General features: G+C 42.8%; 1 protein-coding gene across 1 annotated transcript in view; it reads left to right on the top strand.

The window, feature by feature from the left end:
* Positions 1-7342, top strand: part of LOC141579581 (trafficking protein particle complex subunit 9-like) — a 90288-nt gene extending 82946 nt beyond the window's left edge. The window contains exon 20 of the mRNA XM_074376349.1: positions 2959-7342. The gene's annotated coding sequence lies outside the window, so the exon portion shown is untranslated. The remainder of the gene's footprint in view (positions 1-2958) is intronic.
* The last annotated feature ends 10574 nt before the right edge of the window (positions 7343-17916 follow it).

Below are 17916 nucleotides of genomic sequence, written 5' to 3'. Positions count from 1 at the left end.
ATGCGAGCCTTAGAAGCCCTGGGGTGCCAGTTGGCTCCTGAACTGCGTGTTAGTTGCCCTGACAGGAGGGCAGGAGGTGAGACCCAGGCCTCTCACACTGGGAGTTGGATGGCTCATCCTATGTAAGGCCAAGCACATTCTGAGAAGCCTGTTTAATAAAGGGTGAATTAGAAAGAAAGAAAAACATCATTCCTCAAGGCAAGAAATGAAGGAAAGTCAATTTTTTTGGAATCAGGGAAAAATAACAAATCGAAAGTAAGGATTTAGTTTAAAGCTGTTCTGTCATGAGAGTTACCACAATCTCCTGGCAGAAAATCACAGCTCCTCCCGGAATGAGAAGTTGGGTTTTGAATGAATCAGTGAACAGCCATTCCCAAAAAGGCCTCCTGAGTTTTCTGGATCAAGATACTAGACCCAAACAGCTCTGTTCCAAGGTCTCATTTAAATAACCAGAAAGGTTTTAAAGGAAAGAAGCCATAATCATAGTTCAATTTATTGACATTAGTATATGCTAGGAATTCAGAGGTGACTATAGAGTTGTCTCCTCTTTTATGGACCTTATTTTCTGTTTGACATAGTTGGGGACTTGGGTGGAGGGAAGTGTTAGTCTGTTGCAATTAGCCAGGAGAGGAGATTAAGAAAACAGCAAAGGGTGGGTGACATTTTTAGCTGAGGACACTCCTGTTCAGTTGGCTTTTAATTGCAGGCTCGATGAGTTGTCACAGGAGGGAATAGATCTTACAGAGGATGGACTTAGCTCAGGCCTCTTCAGAATGGACAAGTGAACCTGGAGAAAGACAGTCAAATCTGTGCCGACATTAAAGTCCACGTGAACGTGCTGTATCCCTGAGCCAAAGATAGGACAAGTAGGCAGCAGTTCTTGAAGACAGAGGAGTAGTTTTTAAGGTTCTCCAAGAATGAATCCCAGGGAACCGGGATGGCCAGTTGTCAAACTGTGACTTTGCTCTTTGGACGGTGTGCCCACCGAGGATATTGGCCATTTATAGGTTTTCATTTCTCTTTAATACATGTCAGGTGATGAGGAAGTGGGCACAAGCGTTTGACACCTTGTCGAGGAGACTGGGTTCCTGCCTAGAAGCGCGGGCACAGCTGCGGCTGCGTCACACATCTTGCCGCCCATCCCGCTCCCCGGCTCCGTGATCATGGCACAGTGGTTCCTTATTGAGCTGTCCGTCTCCTCTGTGACATCATAACCCAACAAAAGACTGGAGCGTATTAGCTAGGCTTTGTTCTTTTCCATCCTTCTCTTCGAATGATGATGACTCATAGTGGACCCAGTTACGTTAGCAGATGTTTTACAAGTAGGGCTGTCAGTACAAACCTTGTAATCCCCGCTGTGTGATCTAGAGAAGAAAGTTACATTCTTTCCAAATTGTTTTGATACACTTATGTGGGAAAATGGTGTACGTTTGAATATGTATTTCCTCTCTGAATCATCATGGCTAGAGATGAATGTGGGTAGACATGGAATGTGTTTTCTGTATTTGAACTGTATGGTCCCCTAAATTCTCCCCAGCTTTTTAAAGTCATCCCTGGAGTGCTACCTCCAGAGTGTCCCAAAGCATCCACCACTGCCTGTTCTTCAGACACTGTGAGTTTCCAAGTTGGAGAAGGCTGCTGGCTGGTGAGGCATTCTCTGGCACATCTCTGGCTGGCTGATGTGAGCTTAGCACCCAAGACTTGGCAGACAGTAACTAACCACGATCACGTCCATTTCTGGGACACTCATGAAGGAATTTAGACGTATGCTAGTGGCATACGTTATTTCAATTAATTTTCCCAACAATCATAATTAAATTATTTCACCTGTATTAATAAGGAAACTGTCAAAGCGAGTGATGTGCAGACTTTGGACTGGAACACGGGTCTTTCTGATCCCTGTCTCTGTTCCCTCTCTGGCCTATCCTTCCAAATGGCCAGGAGACTCTTCCTATGTCTTGAGTTTCCCGCTGATGTTACCAGTCTCTTTGTTTCTAGGAGAGGAAAACAAGTCTAAACTTACTTTCCAGTTGGAAATGGAATGGAGAGTTAACGTTGGAAGCTGGGAGAGTCTGTCCTGTGATGAAGCGGTCTCCAAGCCACTTCCACTGGGACGTCAAGTCACTGTCTGTTCCCCTTTCACAGCCTGTGCACAGGTGACAGCACAGATGTGCCGAGCAGTCCTCCCGGACAGGGCAGTGGGTTGGAAATGAGTTTGGGGATTTGGTTTCATTTCATAGGCTCCTGAGGGCCTTGGCCTGGCACTTCAAGTGGGAGCATTCCCTGTCCCACAGACTCGTGCTCTGGGCCCATGCAGACCTGACGTGGCCTCAGCCTGAGGCTCAGGGCCCGTGGTGATGAGGAGCATTTTAGTCCAGGGTCTGCCGGAGGCTCTGACACTTCTGGGTCGTGGGACTTTGTCCAGGATGATACTAATTCCTCCCCGAGTTTCAGATTTCCTTGCCTGTGAGCCGGGGTAATAATAGTTTCTGAAATGATTGTAATGATTCAGTAACGGGCACAGCGTGTGCTGGCAGGTAGCTGGTGTTTAAGGAGCAGAAGTCGCAGTCACACTGTCAGCCTCTCACTGTGTGCTCTGTGCTTTGAGAGGTTCTGTGTTTGGTGAAAGTCCCGTCCAAATCCTAGGGTCTAGATGAAACGTTGTTCCTTTACTTTCCCTTTCTTTTGCTCCTTCCCTTCTCTGCGTCTCATGTGTAGGGAGCAGATTCCTCTGTTTCAGGGACTACGGGCCTTTCTAGGAAAAGGACAGGCTGAACATGGAGAGGTGGGGCCCAGAGGGGGCCTGGAGCATATGCACAGTGCTGTTTCCCTGCGTTTCTGCATCCGGTCCGGTCAGTGCACGAAGTCAGCATTCCTCTTCCTTCCTGTGTCATCAGGTCTCTGTTTTATGGGAAAACCTTTTTTAAGTGTCTTTTTTCACTTACATGTTTCGTTCAGATGCTTGATGCTTTTCTCCCTGTGGTTCAGCGTTCCGATGAGAGAATTCAGCAGTGCAGCATCCTCTCCGAGCTCTATGAGTTGATCAGCTTCCACTGCAAGTCCTCTTTCTTCAAGCGGGTGGCCCCCGTGCAGCGCGCGGCCCCTGGCATCCCGGAGCCTGGCGGGAAGGCCTGCTACCGACTCCTTCTGCAGACGCTTCCTGGCTACAGTCTGTCGCTGGATCTGCAGGACTTCAGCAAAGGTGTTGGAACTAAAACATTGCTTCTGTCCCATTAACCATGCCTGGTTTGGGCCCTGCTGTTCTGTCTCATCCGGGTGAATTGTGATTCGTGTAGAACAGGACACAGCAGGCTTTTTTCTGTCAAGGGCTTGGGAGTAAATATTTCAGGGTCTGCAAACCTCCTGATCTCTGGTGCAGCTGCACAGCTCTGCTGTTCAGAAGCCAGAGCAGCCGGACAGTCCACATACCAACAGAGCTTTATTAACAGCGGTGGCTGGGGCTGGATTGGGTGTATGAACTGCAGTTTGTCCCCACAGCCTCCTCACTATTGACGCCTGCACCAGAGCGTTCATTTGCGACAATGGGTGAACCTACACTGACACGTCATCATCACCCAGAGCCCATGCTTGACACTAGGATTTACACTTGGTGGTGTGCACTCTGTGGGTTTGGACAGATGTACAATGACATGTATCCACCCTCACAGCATCATACAGAGTAGTCTGTATAAGTGACCCTAAAAATGCTCCGTGCTGCACCTCATTCATTTCTCCTTCCCCTCTAGCCTCTGACAGCCTCTGAAATTTTAGTCTCTGTGGTTTTGCCTTTCCCAGAACACCATACAGTTGGAATCATACAGTTGCAGAACCTTCCCAGATTGGCTTCTTTCACTTAGTAATATGCATTTAAGGTTCCTCCATGTCTTTCCATGCCTTGATAACTCATTTCATTTTAACACCAAATAATAGTCCATTTTCTGCCTGGACCATAGTTTATTTATCCATTCACCTACTGAAGAACAGCTTAGTTGCTTCTGAGGTCTGGTGATTATGAATAAAGCTGCTATTAACATCTGTATGCAGATTTGTGTATGGACACAAGTTTCCATTTCGTCGAGTAAACACCAAGGAGCACAGTTGCCGGATCATATGTTAGGAGTACGTCTAGTTTTGTAAAAAATTGCCAGACCATCTTCCAAAGTATCTGGGCCATTTTACATTCCCACCAGCAATGCATGAGAATTCCTGACGCTCCACATCCTCAGCAGCATTTGGTGCTGTCAGTGTTCTGCGTTTTTGCAGTTCTGACAGGTGTGCAGTGGTACCTCGCTGTTTCAGTCTGCAGCCCCTTGATGACAGATGCTGTGGAGCATCTTTCCATGAACTTCTTTGGCAACTAGTTTCCTTCTATGTTGAGGTGTGTGTTGAGGCATTTTGCTCATTTTTTAAGCAGGTTATTCATTCTTCTTGTTGAGTTTAAAGAGATTTTGGTGTATTCTGGATATCAGCCCTCTATCAATGTGTCCCTGCCCTTCACCTGCAGCACCGGAGTTGCCCTTTGGGTCTCAGTGGAGTGTCAGCTCTTCAAAGAGGTTCCCTGTCTTCCCTCAGCCTAAATACTGTCCTTGAATTTTTCACTTTCATTGACTCACTTTGTTCTTTTTAAATAGCATTTCCCATAATTTGTAAGTACATTAAAAAAAAAGGGCAATGATTGAACACCGCCTCCCCCACCAGGCTGTGTGCCCTGTGAGAGCAGAGACCCTGTCCCCACTCACCATGTCCCATGACAGCACATGTCACATGTCCATGTAAATGTGTGTAACATGGGGCCAAACCTGATGAGCAGATATGATGACATGTGTTGGCTACCATTTATTGAATAGAGTTTGTTTCTTGATCTTAATTAGTAAATCACATGAATGAAACAAGTTTCTTTTGAAAAATAAAACAACAAAGCACACCTCCATGTGATTGGTACTTTCTACTTAGCCTTCTGACCCAGGAGGGGACCTTCACCATCATTTTCTGGCGGAGGTTGAGGAGGTAAATTAGGAGAGTGAGATCAAATAAAGTAAAAATGATAACTATCAGCTGGCTTTATTTTCACTAAGACATAACTTACTTTAAACCATATCTCAGCTGTTTTTCTGTTGTTTTAAACACTTCTCATAGAATTAAATGGAAGCCCACTAAACCCTGAAAGGGAAATTGTGTGCTCAGGTCCTGAGAAGTGTTTATGTCTATTTCTTGAGATGCACATTTCCCCTGCTGTTTACAGAAAGTCACGGCGGGAACACAGCCGTGCACTGTGTGTGTCTTCCAGCTTCACGGGCTGCTCACTGTCATTTTCACTTTCTTGTGTTGCAGTTTATGAAGGTTTTCCATCAGACCGTTTACTCAGCCCTTTCCTGAATGAGGGATTGAATTTTCCACAGGAAATCTTATGGAAGAGAGTGACAAGGCACATGGATTTCCCAAAAAGCAATAGTTGATGTAATAAACTCTCACATTGGTGAACTTTTTTAATACAAGCGAGTTGAAAATTTTATCACTAGGTCATATGCCACAAATCTGTCTTAAGAATAAAAAGATTCAGATTTTATAGAAGAAGCAGTTTGAATCAAGTAGAAATTATAATTTGTACACTAGTTGGTGTTAGAACTTATACTCACTCTTAGCATAATTGCCTGTGGTAGGAACTGGATCATTATTTATTTATTTAAAAAAAAATCCTCAAGGTTCTACTTGCCCCATTCTTGATGCGGCAGTGCTGAGGTTAGTTAAGTTGGGACATTTAGAATTCTTGGCTAGGTTTTCAGGACATTGATTTCAGCCTCTATCTTTTTTAGAATCTCTTCTTTTGTGTCGATCTTTGGCCTTTTGACAATATGGAAATACTGCACGGATCTGTCTTTCCCTTTTTTCCTGTCTTTATGGGAAAAGATTTCTGTAAGACAGACTACTAGGATATTAAGGATTTTGTGTGGGGTAAATTTGGTCTGCTCAAAGGATTTCAATTAATACGTATTAATACTTGCTATTCAGCTAAAGATAGTAAAATCATAAAATAACTTAAGTATACATCAATAAATATAGTACAATAAGCCCATCACCCAGATTAAGGAATTCACAAACATTTCCATATTTCCTTTATTCAGACCTTTGTTCTTTTATTTGTCCTTTGTTGAAGTATTTGACAGCAAATCCAAGAAAACATGTCATTTTACACTATGTACTCAAGTAGGCATGTCTGAAAAATAAGGGGCATTCCTTTGATCAGGTTTTTCCATTTGACTCATGTGCTTGTTAAGTACCAGCTGTATCAGGCATCTCACTAGGCATTAGGGATCCTTGGGGCAATGAGACAGTCCTGGCTCCCAAGGAAGTTATGGGCTGATGGAAGAAACCAACACAGGAGCTTGGGTGCCTTACCTAAGTTCCCTGCGGGATGACATCAATTGGAAAAAATTTGTGCACAATACAGTGGGATTCACAAAAGGGACTGGTCAGACTTGTAGGTCAAGCTGTGAAAGAGGCGGTAGGCAGGGCTACAAGAGGAGGAATCATTTCATCAGAATCTGAAATCCTTTCTGCCAACCTTCCTACCAAGCCCCTAGGGCCCATCACACACAACCTTGTGCTGTAACTGTTTTTGATTCTTGTTACCACATCTCCTTCAGGAAGGATTTTAAGGTGGAAAATGTTTAAAATCAGTAATTGTTGCCAGAAGGGACATAGAACAAGAAACATGGAAACAACACAAATGTCCATCAACTCATGACTGGATAAAGACAAGGTGATACATATCTACAATGGAATACTACTCAGCCATAAAAGATGCCATTTGCAGCAACATGGATGGACCTGAAGACTGTCATTCTAAGTGAAGTGGGGTGGAAAGAGAAAGAAAAATGCCATATGACTTCATTTATGAGGAACCTAAAATTAATAGCAATAATAATAAGACCACAAATGAAATAATTATTATTTTGATTTCTTGAATATGTGTAAGCACATAAGACTGTCCTTTGTGATTGGATTACCATATTCTGTTTATTATTCTTTTGTTGTTGGCTTTATTCCTCTGGTAACTATGTAAGTTTAAAAATCTAAAACTCTAATGTGTTCTTAGAAACAATAATTAGTACATATATGTAAACTAAAAAATGCAGTATATTCTATACAGGTATTTACATGCAATGTGTATGTGGAGTTGAACTGTAATAATTCTACCTAATAATACTGAAAAAGGAAAAAATAAAATAATATATAAAAAAATCACCCCTCTTTAAATATTAAAACGTTCAGTTCTGAGATTCTGTGAAACACAACATGGAAGTAGGTTTTTAAGTTTTTCTCCTTGCACCTCAGTGAGCAGCCTGGGCTGCACAGCTTGGCCGCCACAGGCACCCAGGACTTACCAGCTTGCTTCTCACTTGTTGGGAGGAAGGTTAGCTTCTTCAGGAATATTTATGCTCTTAGAAGTTGCTGAAAACCCCACAGAGCTTCTGTTTACATGGAGTGTATCTGTCAATATACCCCATTATAGAAATTAGAACAGAAAATTTAAACCCAAGAACTGACAAGCACACGCTGCCCCAGCACGTGGTCAAAGCAGTGCTGCCACGGTAGCGTGTGTTGGTTCTAGAAAAAATGCACAATACACTCAAGAATGAGGGTGAACCCACAGATCTCATCTCAGCAATGCTATGAAGAGGTGGGGACCAAAGCCCCTAAAACTGTGCTGAAGTCCCCAGATGTCCCAGAACACACAGAGCCATGGGACCAAGAATCCAGTGTCTTGTGGATCACCAGCCGTGGAGACCGCGTCCTGGGTCAGGAGAAGCAAAAGTAGGGATAGCAGGCACACAGTCCTATTACAGCAAAGCTTTAAAGGTGTTGAATTGACTAAAAGAGTGGCAAAGATTTGCATTTAGAATACTACATTTCCTCTCCTGGAGACGCTAGAATGATAACACTGATTAACAAAGGATGATTGTAATGGATTAACTATGATACTGATGACATGAGCTGCTCACACTAACCCTGCACTCAATGTAGACTAAGCCTTTTATGCACATACTTCATTAGGTCTCCACATCCCTGCAAGGTTGCATTAAGCACTCATACAACCATGAAATCAGTGACTATAAAACAGTCACAAGCCTTCCTCTCCAGCATGAGGTAGCAAAACCAGCAAGGATTTTCAATGACAAAACCAAAATCATATATATTTGGGAAAGAAAGCAAACAAAACACTGAAGAACAATAAAACAAAAGAGCAGATGGAATGGAAACTTTTATTGAAGAAAGCAATGATTGATTCAATTACAACAGGTAATGTCCCTGGTATAATTGAACCATCAATCCAAATTTTTGGAATAGTGAGTTGTGAAATTACTGTCTCATTTAATATTGGAATTCCTAGTTGGACCAATTTGATATGCATCACTGGTGCGATGTTATCTACTTAGGTAAATAACAATATTCATATTTTTTAAGTTAACAGGAATCATAACACAGGACTCCAGATTTAGGGAGAGAATGCAAACAACTACTATCATACTCCATCCAGTAAGGACACGTGTCCCTGCGTCACCAAAGCAATGAGAATTTGCACACAGAAAACACAGTTCTCCAATTGTGACAAATACGAGACCGTGAGCCATGAATTACGAGAACAAGCAACTGTTTAAATCCAATGGGCAAAATTTTTTATCATTTTGAAAACATCACTGATGCACTAAGTAAGAAAACAAATTGTTTTACTAACAAATCTAACTGACACAGGGGATTTTCCAAGTGAGAAGGTAATTCCAAAAAGTGCAGTAAAATGAGTTAAGATGATCTGCGCAGTGACGGAGCTGATATTAGACTGACCATCATCACGATTTCCGGTTTTACACTTGCTCTCTGCTTGTCACCTCTGACACAAGAATGCATCATATGATTTTTTTTTCTTTAGGGAAAAAAAAGATAAGTAATATCTAATTAGAAGATGTGGTATGGAAAGCAGTAATGAAGTTGTCTAACCTAATAATGCAGCCAGTGTAATGTAGCACTTATTCAGGCACTAGAATTTTTTAAATCATGATTTATTTTATATCCTATTTCTATCCTAAAGGAGGCACTTAAAGTTTTCTACTTTATTCAACGTATCTTATGGGGGTTGTGATATACACTGGTATGGCAGTTTTCAGAGATTTAAAATCGCCTCTGTGGTTGTGGTCAGGAAAGGCAAGGCTCCCTCACAGCTGCGACGGAGAAGGAATCCCCGGAGTCAGCCTCCGGGCAGCTTCTGAACAGCATTTGCTTGCACTTGGCACAGGACACCATCAGCAAGTGTAACTCTGACAAGGAGTTTTCCCCGGGGCCTGGGAAGTGCTCTAACATTGTGAAGCCACTTGTTTCCCAGTTAGGTAATGGTTGGAAAAATAGTTTATTAGAAGTGACTTCCTTTGTATGTGCCTTTTGTCCTGAGAGGTCACTAATTAGCAAAAATATTAAATACCCCATAATATAAGAATTTAGGTACCCCATCTTTCCATCTACCTGTCTATTTGTTTATCATATTTATACTTAGGTTACACTTTCCATGATGTTCAATTCCGGGCACCAAAAAGGAAAGGTTACAAAATATTTCTTATAAAAAGCGGGAATGAGTCTAAGGGTTAAAAACCACTACTGCTAACAATAAAAGCCAGATAATATTTTTAATCTGAATTGCATCAGACCTTCCCGAATTCCTCCCTTAAGTTCACTGTTACAACAGTAATGGAATCTCTGTCCTTCCAAGACTCGGGCCTGATCGCCACCCATCCAGATATCTTTATGTGGGTCCCTACTTGTCCTCGAGGCCCCCGAACACAACTTACGGGTTGAAATTTCTTCAGTGTTCCTACTGTAGGGGAAACCTGGAAGTCCCAGTCACTGTCCAGGAGTCACACCTACCTGCAAAAATCAAAGTCATGTGACTGAAACGGGACAACCCAGGTGGTGTGATAGGGCTGAAAGCTCACCAAAAACAGCTTTGGGGGCCTTACCCAAGCCCTCCAGCTCCTAACATGAAGAAGGACAGGGAGGCCCAATTAGCCACTAGACTGTGGGGCTTCATTACTCCATTAATAAAGGATTTGTGCCAGTGCCACCTTTAGACAGGGAACCCCAGAACCCAGACTTGGAAGCACCCTGTCCCCTACCCTCTGAACAAATATTCTCTCAAGACACATAGTGAGAGATGGGAGCCCCGGTGAGCTCTGGAATAAGATGCGACCTGAAAGACTGCTGGTAACAGATGGTGTGCAGCTCGGGCAGCCCCCAGGGCCACCAGGCCTTCTGGTACCACTGATGCCCACACTTCCATCCACAACAGTTTCTTCAGGACCCTTACGCACACATAACCATCACACAAAAATGGTTGCTTAGACATGTTTTAAGAGAAACAACATTATGAGAATGCCAAATTCATGACAAGTCAGAGTCAAGACCCCAGAGTATTTACTGGATGAGATCTCACGTGTGCTCCGCAGTGAGCTTTAAACCCTTAGGACATAGTCATGGAATAGTAGGCATTTTCTTTCTTTCCTCCAAGTTGGCTTTACTGGAGAACTCCGTAGACACAGGAAGACTCTGTTTCCCACCTCTACTACTTACACAAAGGGCTCATCACGTGGTGAGGGATCAGCGCTTGTGCGACCGACTCCAATGTGAGCACTCCAGTGCCCAGCTCCTCCAGGAGCAGAGCTCCCCCCACAGGAGCAGAGCGCCCCCCACGGGCACTGCAGTGCCTGCAAGAATCAGGAGTCTGATGAGTGAGCCTGGGGCGGGCAAGTCAGGAAGCAAGCACTGCTCCCTCAAGCTCTGCAGGTGATCTCTGTGTCATCTTGAATAAATACAGTCAGCATTAAAGATGTTTGACAAGAGGGTAAAAGGTAAGGCCTCTCCAAATCTCCTCGCATTCCTTTAGTTGGAGACCTGGTAGAACACATGGTGACAAGAGAAGCTGGCTTTTCATGCCCACGTTGGCCTCAGGGCTACAGGGGAGGCCACGGTGCTGCCTCCGCCCCACTTCCTGCCTTCGTCCTGCAGACCTCACAGGGGCCGCTGACTCGTTTCTCTGACTTTCTCTCCTTGGTTGTGCTGCACTTCCAGCTTTTAAAAGCTCACAAACTCCTCACTGGAAAATCTTTAACAATGAACCCAAGTCAAATGAAATCAACCAAAGAGACACACTGCCTTCTTCATTACTTTATATTTTAGGATGAAATTCTTGAAGACGACTCCCTGACCTGAAGGGGTAGATGGAGGAGAAAAGAAAACAAGACAAGCATTTTTGGGCCCATAAAAAATGAGAGGTAACCAGATGGTGTCTAGTCTTCATTGCACCTCTCTGCCTGCCCCAATTTCACATGCCCCTCCCAACTGAACTCAGCAGAACTCGACTGAAGGAGACGGCTGTGCAAATTTATTGGAAACCAAATAAATCACTACGGAAACAGTCTCCCAAACCCAGCGAGAACACTGTAAGCTGACCAGTGCCAGGATCTGAATACGTGCAGATCAAAATTCCGACCCCCTCCCTGGTAGGTGTACTTACAGTGGGGGTGTCGCCGTGCAGTTTGTCTGCATCCAACATATAAAAATGAAATGGACTCCAGTTTTCAACATCACAGTCCCTCTGAAACAACTGGTGGTCAATTAGCGTTTGTCTCCAGCAAAACTCGATTTTCTCCCCTGCACGTGGAGGTGAACACACAGAAGAGACTGATGATCCCCGCTGCGAGTGTAGCTAAGTGTGTCTAAGCAAGCTGGCTCCATCAGCATCCTGATGAGCAGGGGAGTGTGTGAGCCGCGGGGCTCTGCAGACTAATGGCCAGGCAAGGAGGGCGCTTTCTTACATTGGGGAGAAAAAGGCTGGAGCAGCACTCGCTGGAAATAAATTCTAATTAAACCTTCAGGTGCGGTTCCTGCAGCAGAACCCACGCCAAAAGATGAGGCTCCCTCCGTGCTGTCCAGTCATGTGAACCAGGCTCATTAATATACCTGTGTGTTTGGTTTAGCAAGTGAATCATGTCTGTTTTCTGGAAATTACATGAGGGTGGAAAACCTTCCAAACATGTTCATTTATTTGCTGTGGACTTTGTTTAATCCTCTTAAGAGCATTTAGAATGACAAACTTCTTAAATTAGCATGTTTGCCCGAGTGACCTTTCCAGGCACATGGGCCGAAACCTAGGACAGCCCAGAAGCAAATTCAAAACCGTTCCAGCTGCACAGCACTGCAGAATGTGTCCAGTTTGAGAATAAGGAGTTTTTCTCCACACACTTTTCCTCCTCTGCCCAAATTAATCAGCCTCTGCTGCTCTTGTGTAATGAGTATCGTATGACTCATCTTCTCTGCCTGTAAAATGGAAATGGGAAATACTTCTGCCCAATAAAATGACATAGAACTAAGCCCCAAAATTATATATATTAAAAAAAAACAGGGCTTTACGCTGTCCAGGGATATGAATCATTTATTTAATATATCAATTGTTACTAGAATAATCTTTTCAAAATGTAACCCCTCCTCAGAAAACTTCAACTACTATTCGATAAAAATATCACAGAAAATTTCTGAAAAGAATTTAAAGGAAAATCATTTTTAACTGAATCATATTCTAGGCACACTGAATAAATTCTGTTTAGAGAACTACTTGTTTTTAATAAATGGCCTATAAAAATACACCCAGCATTAACCAGTAAGTCTTCATTCCTTATTTTAAAATTCTTAAGGCATGCTATATTTCTTAAATCAAATGAGGAGATATTTGCAAGCCAATGGACAACGGAATTACCTAAGAAGACATTATAAAGCAGCAAGAGCAACTAGCACTTTGCCAAGCATTCTGCCTGAGAGTCACTCGTACCATCTTATTTTGACCTGACTGCTTAGAGGTGAGCTCCATCAGCCCATTTAACACATGAAGAAACTGAGGCTATGTGTGGTCATGTTTCCAGTACTTGGTGGAGCCAGGATCCAAACCCGGATCTTTGTCTATAGAGCCTGTGCCTTTACCAGATCACACTAAATTTCTCACTCTTCAAATGCACTCAGTCCCCGAGGTAACACACCTTCCTTGCATTTCTAGGAGTTTTAGGAATTACTGAATTACAAGGACTAATCAGACATTTGTGAGCTAATTTTATATTTTCTGATTTTCCTGAATCAGTTCAGGCTGAATTCATTCTACTTACGAGAAGTCCTGAGGCAGAGGAGAGAGGGGAATATAAGCCAGACATAAACAATTTCAAGAGATCCACTTCATCAAGGAAGCAAAGTATTAAGTAAGCCATTCTGCAACATGCTTGTCAATAAACCTTGGTGTCTCTGTCTCATCCTGAAGGAGGGTAAGCCCTCCAGCCCATCTGCCTTCCAGCCACATACCCGGGATTACCTTGGTTCCCTCACCGGTGACACATGTGTTCTCCTGGGACTCTTTGTAGAGATTAAATGATAAAAGTGTATGCAAAGGGGCTACTTCATTGCCAGACAGTAGGCACTAAACAAATAATAAAATTATTTTGTTTCATGAAAATGGGAGGCAAGTCTCCCAATTAAACATTCCTGATAGAATCCCAACAAGCACTTTAATTTGTCTACAAGAAATTGTAAAATAACATTTCTTTTTTGAAGGCCGTATCCATTCTCCCTACTTTTTACCAATCCTGGCTGTTATCCTGAAAATCTATTCCCACAACGTGGCATCCATCTCCCATATTTAAATCCTTTAAGTTTGAAATTATGATGAAGCTTGGGCATATAAAGATTCACACCATAATTCACAGAATAAACAAAGACCACAGGAACAGGGCCACCTCCAGACCCCATGTGCTCAGGACAGGCTCCAAACTTCACAAAATCAGAAGCATACTGTTTGAAGAGAAAGAAAATTGAATGTGATCAAGGAGGCTGACATAGAGCACTGGCCGGCTCACGAGACGACACCGTCGCCCCCTCGTCTGACCTAAGTCATCGAACACAGTTATCCGTTGATCTCTAACTAAAACTAGAACACGGGTAGGGTTGGAAAGTAACATTTTTTCCTACAATATATACATATTGTCAACTAAAAATTGGCACTTGTCATCTGCCTCTGATTTGGTTAAGTCATGAGCCACTGCAGCTGCTGACTTTCAACACCCTCTGAAAGTAGTTAAGTGTGGAGATCAGGAATGGGGCGCACTGTGCTCTGGGAAAATGGGCAGAAGAGTCTTCAGATAGTTAGACATTTTCAGGAAATTTTATGCGCCCAGATTCTTACATCCACTCCTATCTAGAAAAGCGCTAAAATCATTAACAGAGACACCTGCTTCTTGACTAGCAGCAGCCTCTGCCTAAACTTGTATTGGACCGCACGTCCCCCTTCACTGAAATCTTATATAATTCTGAGCTCCCCCTCCTCTTCAGAGCAGTTCCTCCGAGCTCTCTGAGATGCTGTCACCTGGGCTCTGGTCCTTATTTTGCCCCAGATAAACTTTAACCAACAACTCTCACGTTTTGTGGTTTATCGACAGTACCACAAAAATTATGCTTACATACTTGAACTCAGAGTAAACATTCAGTATCAAATATTTCTTGACTTAAATTCCTATTTAAATGTAAATAATTATTCCATTTCTTAAATATAACATCTTTAAATATAAATTAACAGATATTTGTGAATCTTCGAAAAATATAGTCTAGAAAAAAATTTTAGCAATTAAAAAAGCTATTGTGTGGAGCTTTAGAATTTCAAAAGTGGAAGAGAATAGTATTGTAACTCAAGTTCTTGTTTTAAATGCAGAGATCCTGAGGCCTCAAAAGACATATCAATTTGCCTGATTTTACACACTGTCCTTTAACAGAAAACCTTGAACTAAGTTCCTGGTCTTTGAGAAACCAAGACTTGCTCTGCTGGTGCAGGGCTGAACTTTATGAAAATGGGTCATGAGAAAGAACCAGAATGCGGGGGCCTGGGAGAGGCAGCGGAGGAAAGGAGGGTCTCACCTTGTCGTGGGTGAGAAATAGGCTCCCGCAGTGCTGGTGTGATGGGCATCCCTCAAGTGCCTGAAAACTACTATTTAGCACACCTGCCACCGAAACGCACACAAGCTGTTTAACTAGAAGGCTGACCAGGAGGCTTTCTCAGTGACACAACAAGCTATTTTCAAGTTAACTCTACAACTACAGGAAGAGAAAGAATAGAAAGCTGGTATTAATTATTAAAAATTTACACCAAGAACCATGGAAATTCCAGGAGAAATATAAAGACGTTGGAAGTTTCATTATGCGAACTTACTGTCAATTCATTTGTCTTAAAAGCTGTGCTATAAAATATATTGTCCTTTGTTGTTCCAAATCACATTTGAAAGAAATAATGTTTCTTAAGGGTGTTTCTGGAAATTTCTTCTATTTCCTAACACCAAATCTCAGACCCTTAAAGAAATGGGGGGTTGGCATTTCGTCCACTGTTCTCTAGGCAATTTGTTTTTCCTTCAAAGAACAAGGGGGGAATCACACAGAAAAGCATTTGAGCATCAGGCTGCTTACATTTCCTCCGGGAGTCTTGGAAAATAAGGTGGAAATGAACAGTAGGACAGAAACATGGCGGGAGAGTCACTGGCTAGAAGGTGAGAACAAATGTGTTCTCCAACGTGCTCTGGTAGCCACTAGTTTAAATGAACCGAGCAATTGTTCGAGCATACACGCAATTCTACTGGAAAATCTCAACCGTTACCAACCGATCAGTGCAGCCCGAAGCAATGGACGGACTGCGGAGGCCCCCGGCGTCTCATCGTGGTGTCTTACACCATGTGCAGGATGAGCAGTGCCACCCCGCCCCCTCCCTCCCCTCCCCTCGATGGAGATGGCTGGTCCTGAGCTGAGCTTACCTCATAGCAAGCTGTCTCTCAGCCCTCTGTCTAAAGCAAGATAAAAGCAGGAAAGCTACCTGGGACTTTACAGAACCAACCCAAAAGGGAACTGAAGCACCTTTCTTCCCTCCTTTCTGCTGCCTGGAATGTGGGCCTGATTTTTGACCCTCAGGCAGACACTTTGGGCCATCAATTTGACGGGCTGAAAATAAGAGGCATCTGGTTCTCTGACCCTGGGACCTTCATGCAAACCAGCCCTGTGGTACCGATTGCTTGACTTCTTTATGTAAGAGGGAAATACAAGTTTAGCATGTGTAAGCTACCACTGTTATCTGGGGATGTAGGTGTTGTACATTGCCACGGTAAGTCCTAGTAATAAAGTTAAAGATTCACCAAAAACTATTTACCAAATAGTTAATAAATGATAAAGAGTTCCTGATTTTTGTTTTAATACTATGAAATGTAAATCAAGTTTCAGCATATGCTAGTAAAACAAGACACTGTGGAGAAAAAGCAAAACAGAGATTATAGAACAGAGACACAAAGCCTCCTATTCTCCAAGGCACAGGAGGACAGCCGTGACTCTACGTGCCAAGGTTGGAGTCTCATGGGCTCCCTGTTTTCCTTGCCTTGGGTTGTCTTTTCTTTCCAGCCTTGGGAAAAATGGATAAGGCTGCTGGTCAAATCATTTCAGGAGCAGCTTCCATCATGTAGAACCCCTGTCTCTTCCTTTCCTCTGCCTCCTGGAATGTTCTGACACAATTAATCAGTCCAGCCTTCTAAATTGAGCAAATGGAGCTCAATCAATCTGCTTTTAGACAGAGTTAGGAAACAGACATTAAAAAGCATAACTAGGAAATCTTATCTTCCAGAGGTCATTGCACAGATGAAATAGGAGAATATCTGTGAATCACTCTGTAAACACTAAGTACAATACAAACAATATTAGTACTGATTCTATGTCACATTCTTCAAAAAACGAAAACAGAATAGTTTTCTACCAGAAGGAGAAGGTGCTTTACAATTTTCTGTCACTTTAATTCTTCAAAAGTTTCTATAAAACTGATGTCTTTAAAAAAATCAATGCACATTAGGGACTAAATTTAATTCCTTCATCTTCCCCTGTTTAACAGATATCAAGAATGTTACCATTTCTAGACATTTTATCTAGGAAAGCCTTTGGTATACATGAGGCACAGAGCATGACAAATTGTCAGTATCACTCAGGATAGGAAACCCATGTTTGATACCCGAACTTGAAGACATGAAGAAGATGCCTGGCATGTCCCACTGACCTTTCAAGCTGTTATTTTTGAAACACTTATTTCTTCTTGGTCCAGAACAGACCCGCATTTGTTGATGTGAGACTTTTTAAGTGAAAAGGTAAACCCATCATTACACTTTAGAGACTGAAACCTTACCCTCCTCATCCATGTGGACATAGCATCCTTACTGATTCCTAACATGAAAAATGACCACCAATGACATCTCAGGATGCTCCAATGCAGAGGTTCTCTGCTGCAGTGAGGAGGAAAGAGCCGTGTGCTTCAAGATGTACTTACTGTCTGTAGCTCACTTGGCAAGACACGGCAACTTGTCTAAGCTAAAGATTAAAAGTGGAAAATAGAGACAACATCCATGGCAAAGGGCATTCGGAGGCTAATTCCTTGGCCCCACTTCATCGCTTCTCAAGAGCCGTAGGCAATACCTTGAGAAAGGCAGCAATACGTTACCCAACTCATCAAAAAGCTGTGCCTCCTACTAATTGACAGTAAAGCAAGTGTCATCTGGCTCAACAGATCTCCCTGTGTCTCTAAAGTGGTCGTCTACTTTTTCTTTATTTTCTCGGTTGGGGGACACTCCTTTTTTGAAAATCCTCCTCCCTGCAGTAGAAGATCTTATTTTCCCAACCAGAATGCAGGCTTGAAGGGGGGCAACAGAGCTGAGAACACATAAATCAGTATTTATTCCTTGATATATTTTTTACACATGGACTAAAAATCATTGGGTCAGCTGGACATCAATATCATATCTAATTTACACTATTGTCAACTTTCAT

Source organism: Camelus bactrianus, chromosome 2, assembly GCF_048773025.1.
Source record: "Camelus bactrianus isolate YW-2024 breed Bactrian camel chromosome 2, ASM4877302v1, whole genome shotgun sequence".
Taxonomy (NCBI): Eukaryota; Metazoa; Chordata; class Mammalia; order Artiodactyla; family Camelidae; genus Camelus; species Camelus bactrianus.
This window is presented reverse-complemented; position numbering and strand designations above follow the sequence as displayed.